Here is a 6,000-nt window from a genome sequence, read left to right as displayed (position 1 = left end):
CAGTCCACTGGAGAGCCATGACTTATCTCCTGGCTTAGAGTACCCCTTTGATAAGGGTCAGTATCTTTATGTTTTCCCAGATTGCAGAGTTATAAATGCTACAATTGGCCTTATAGGATGCCCTTGCTACACAATGTCTTCACGCCTGGAGTTTTATTGATTGACAGGCAGATGCTAACAACTTTGTATCCCAGCCAAGCAGGTGCATAATCCATTTCAGACTGCTGTATCCAAGGAAACAAGGATATTTTTCTCCATAGCTACCACTAGAAGGCTTTCTTTCTGAGAGAATAAAGAAGTCAGAATTTCTTATCCTGGCCCTAGTTACCTGTTGCCGAGTTACTAAGTTCTGCGAGAGCAGAGTTGAGAAGATAATCCTCCCTCCTGCTTCCTATCCCTGATTTATGGAACAGAATCTCTACCTTGAGTGTTGCCCTAACAAAAATAGTACTCTGAATACCCTTTCCAAAGCTCATGAAGTGGTTTGACAAGAGGAGAGACAAGCCAAGAAAATCTCAGCCAGATGCCCCCACCATCACAGAGTTTAATTCCCATGGAAGGTTTTCATGTGCCAAGATTATTGCTATTGTTTTAAAGCTACATATAGATATTCCTGTCTTAGAAATTTTCATGGGGGAGAAACAGGAATAAAACTGATAACTTCTAAATTTTTCTCAAAGGTATTAATTTTATTTACAAAAGAGGCTGGAGAAATTCAAGACTTAGAGCATCTTCAAGTTGAGAGTTAAAGACAATTTAGACAGATAAAGACATAGTAAATTGTAGATTGTGGCTAGTTTTCAAAGGAGAACAGATAACAAGATAACTGGGAGAAGCCTTCCTATACTCTGAAAAATGTCATGTGTTGCATGTGTTGACCTTCTAAGGAGCCATGATTTTATTGGATTAGTTTGCAAAGCAATATGCACTTCAAGGCATCATGAAAACAACTGAACAATTGGTCAAAAATTAGTGGAGTTCAGCAGGTATATATGGTCATGGAAGGAATGGAAGAGAGCCCTGAAAGTAATATCATCATCTGTAATGGTTAATTTGAATTGTCAACTTGGTTGTATTAAGAGATGTTGAAGATTCAGAGGCTTCTGGGTATGTCAAAGAGGGTATGCCTAGGAATAATTGGCATATGGGATAGCCAACTGAAGTGGAGATCCTCCCTAAGTATTGGCTACATCATTCAATAGTGTGGTGGCTTATATGGAATAAAGGTTGGAAGAACAAGGAAGCAGGAGAACATGCAAGCTCAATTCTTGAATAAGTTATTTATTGATTCTGTGATCACCTGAGGATATAAGACTCTTATTCCTTTACTCTTCCAAAGTAGACTCTGCCAGTGATTCTCTAGAGAGTTTCCAGAAACCTTCAATTTTGGACTGGGGTAGCATCATTTATCCCTCTTATTCTGAGGCTTCAGCCACTTGGACTGTGCAGTTATTGGTTCCTCCAGCTCTTCATTCTGCAGGTAGCCATTGTGGACTATCCAGCTTCTGGTTGTGTAAACCAATATAATAAATCCTTTTTTTATAATCATACTTCCTATTGATTCTGTTCCTCTAGAAAATCCTGACTAATACAGAAGTTGGTAGCAGGAATGCTTAAAGAGAAACAGAATTGTAAGGATGCATTTTCTTAGTTGACTTTGGGGTTTCTGGAATTGACTGTCTAAATTGGTTAGGTCTAAAGTTGCTAAAGCCTCTCCTACTGGTACTGATAATCCATGGCTGTGAACTGTTTAAATAAAGAGACTCATAAAGTATACATTTGATGTGCTCAACTTGCCACTTGTAAAAGCAAGGAGTTTAGTGACTCTATACATGATGCCTTTGAAACATTCTGGAAAACTAAGAAATATTATGATGTTGGTTGGTTGTTTCTGGCTTCACTGGAAATGTAAGAAAGGAGGATGAACTAGGAAATTCAGTTTCTCCGCAGAAGATATGCATAACTGATCTGTGCTCCAAAGGAGAATCTTCTCTCTTGTAGTCACAGGGCTGAGGTTGCTGAAAACAAAACACAAACCCTCATCCTATGATCGGCTGAATTAAATGCAAGCTTAACTCTCAACCTCAAAAGAAGTCTGCAGTTCAAGTGAAGGCACTGCTTGGAAAAGAATGGGATCCTGTAAATTGAGATGGTGATGACTTATGGGGACTGACATATGGGACCCTGGAGGGGCTGGGGACACTGACCTCCCACATTATGATGAATTTATTTTGCCAGAAGTTCTTGAGTTCTCAAGTTCTTGAGGCATCCCTACCCCCATCCTCTGTGGCATTGGCTTCTCCACCTCCCCTGGAGGGAACGAATCCTGCTTTGCCTGTGAAAATAGTAACAACCTTTCATGATTCAGTTGTTCAGCATGAAAATGTTGATACTCCTCAGGATCCACCCCTACCACCCAGTTTTGCCTCCAGTCCAATAACTAGATCCAAGTCTAAGCAGGTCTCTAGAAGTGAGGTACAGAATGTGACCCATGAGGATGTATACTACACTCTGAAGGAACCTCTTAAGTTTTCAAACTCATACAAGCAGAGGTCTGGGGAACATGTGTAGGGATGGACTTTAAGGGTATGGGATAATGGTGAAAGGAACATAAGATTAAATCAGGCTGAATTTATTGATATGGGCCCAATAAGCAGAGACTCTACATTTAATGTAATAGCTTGCAGTGTTAAAAAAAAAGATACTAATAGCTTGGATGGTTGGCTGTAGTGTGGATCAAAAGATGGCCTACTGTGAATGAGCTGAAAATGCCTGACATCCCAGCCAAGCAGGCGAATAATCCATTTCAGACTGCAGTATCCAAGGAGACAGGGATATTTTTCTCCATAGCTACCATCTGAGAGAATAAAGAAGTCAGAATTTCCAGTTCATTCACAGTAGGCCATCTTTGGTTTACTGCTGATGAAGGAATTCAGAGGCTCAGAGAGATCGGGTTCCTGGCATGGCTCTGTCATGTATGACCTCCTCCTCCACACTGGGAGGGAGGGTCCAGAACATGTGCCCTTCACCAAAACTGAAAGAAACAAATTTGTGAGAGGAGCACCAGCATCCTTGAACACCTCTGTCATTGCTCTTCTCCGTATGCCCAACCTTTCTGTGGAAGCTGCAGTCAACCAACTGGAAGACTTACATATGATGGGAATAATTGAATCCTGGGGAGAAAGGGGCCAAGTGGTAGCCCTCAATCTCCAAAGACAGTTTGGTCATAGTTACCATAGTAGACATCAAAGGGGAAGAAATGGACAAAATGTTCTGGCTTGTGTAGATCTCTGGTATTGGCTAATTAATCATGGTGTTTCTAGAAGCCAAATAGATGGGAATCCCATCAAATTCTTGAGTTATACAAGCAGAAAAATTCCAGGTAAAATGTACAAAAGTTTGCCATAGATCATAACAGCAGAGAATCATGGCCCCTCAACCACTTCCCAAATTTGAGTCAATTTACAGATCAAGAATCTCATGAATGAAAGGGGAAGCCAGGTACCCTTGAGGAATGACCCTGGTATAGTACCAAAAATCTTTACTGTCAATCTTTCTCCCGTTCTTCCCCTTGTCATCAATTGTGTTCTTTCCTGTTCCCTGGCCAGTCACCCAAACCATTGGCTATGGCTCATGAATCAATGTATACTCATACATCTGGCCATTTTTCCTTCCAGGCAAAACCAGAGGCACTGCTCAAAGTGCAGTCTTTAACTTTCTTTTTTTTAAATATATTTTTTTAGTTGTAGATGGACATAATACCTTTATTTTATTTATTTTTTGTGTGGTGCTGAGGATCGTACCCAGTGCCTCACACATGCTAGGCAAGTGCTTCACCATTGAGCTGCAAACCCAGCCCTGGAGCTGATTCTAATAAGCTAAGATGTATGTGGAAAATTCTGGAAACCACTAAAATGCTGCAAATAAATACAATGAAAAACTCATTAAAGATATTATAATGCTATCTTACAAAATATTTACTTAGTGAAAAAGAAAGCAATAATGGGAGAAAAGAGAAACAAAAGGTCATGAGACATATAGAAAGCAAAAAGTAAAATTATAGATGTAAAACCAAATCAATAACACCATTAAATATGAATAAGATATCTAGAGCAAAGATTGTTAAATTAGATAAAAATAATCCAACTATGTATTGTCTATAAGAGATATACTTTAAAGATACAAATAGGTTGAAAGGCTACAAAAAGACATATTAAGCAAAGAGGAATCACAATAAAGTTAAAGTGCCTGTATTAATATCAGACAAAATAAATTTTAATAGAAAAAAGCTACTAAAGATAAAGGAGACCTTTTATAATTACAAGAGAATAAATACACCTGAAAGATATAGTGATCATAAATATATGCAGGCATTTACTAATATACCCGACGTAAAACTTGAGAACAATGAAAGGAAAAATAGACAATTCAACAATGTCAGTTAGAAACTTTAATACATTGTTTTAAAATAAAGGGGAAAACAACAATACTGAAAATCAACAAGGAAATAAAACACTTGGAAAACACTAAATATCAATCAGAATTAACATAAATTTTTAAGAATACTACACCTAACAACAAAAGAATAAATGCACCTTTCAAGTTCACATGGAACATTCTCTCGATACACCATATGCTGAGAAATAAACAAATGAAAACATTTAAATAATAAAAGTAATATGAACTATCTTCTTCCATCAGAATGGAGTAAAATGTGAAATTAATGTTAGAGGAAAATTTGGGAAAGTCGCAAAAATGTGAAAATTAAACAATACAATAAGTGACACGTGTATCAAAGGAATAAAAATGGAAAAGGAAAATCAGAAAATACTTTAAGATTCATTAAAATCAACATTGATTTCAAAATCTAAATGATGAAGATTGAATTGTGCCCCAAAGAAATTTTATTGGTATTAATGACATTTAAGAAAAGAGAAATATTTTAAATTAATAACCTAAAGTTCTACCTTAAGACATTGGAAAAGGGATAGCAAAATAAACCTAAATCAAAAAGAAATAATGAGAAAAGACAGATGAAAGAGAAACTATTGAAATAGAGAATAGAAAGCAACAGATAAAATCAATGAAGCCAAAAGATGTTTCTTTGAATAAAAAAGAACAAAATCGACAATTTTGATAAAGAAAAAAAGAGAAAACAAATTACTATAACCATAGATGAAAGAGGAAATATTACTACCAACTTCAAAAATCAAACAGAATCAGAAAAAATAATGTGAACAATAGTATGTCAAACAATTAACTTCAATAAAAAATACTTTGAAAGATACAAGCTATCAAAACTAACCCAAGAAGAAATAATTTAGATAAGTCTAAAATAATAGATTATAGTAGATTAATACTAATAATAAACTACTCACAAAGTAAATCTCTGGCCCAAATGGCTTCACCATTAAAGTCTATCAACCTCTTAAAGAGGAGTTTATAGAAATTCTTCTCAAATTCTTCCTAAAAATAGAAAATAGGGAACACTCTGACTTCATGAGTCCACCATTAATCTGTTAAATGTATTGTCTCAGATGCAGAACACCTATTAAAACTTAAATTTAGCAACAAATATAACACTTATGCTATCTTTTAAAATAAATATTGTGTTTGTTTTTCTAGAATTCTGTTTTTGAGAAAAATGATAGGTGAATGATTAGAGCTTTCAAATATAAATGAAGTATATGTAAAAGATATATATATATATATATATATATAATTATGTAATATAAACTACAGATTATTAGATTATTGTTTTCAACCTTTTCCAATGTACCTGAAGCGAATTGCATTCTGCCATCATGTACAACAAATTATAATAAATAAATAATTTAATTTAAAAAAAAGATGCAGAGGTGGAGCTTTTAGGCAGTGATTAGGATGGCAATCTCATCAATGGGTTAATCCATTTGATTGATTAATAATTTCAATGTACTATGAGTGGTTTCTGTGCAGGTGGGCATGACTAGAGGAAGTAGCTCACATGGGGCATGGCCT

The sequence above is a fragment of the Urocitellus parryii genome, chromosome 11 (genome assembly GCF_045843805.1).
Source record: "Urocitellus parryii isolate mUroPar1 chromosome 11, mUroPar1.hap1, whole genome shotgun sequence".
In the NCBI taxonomy this organism is placed as follows: Eukaryota; Metazoa; Chordata; class Mammalia; order Rodentia; family Sciuridae; genus Urocitellus; species Urocitellus parryii.
This window is presented reverse-complemented; position numbering follows the sequence as displayed.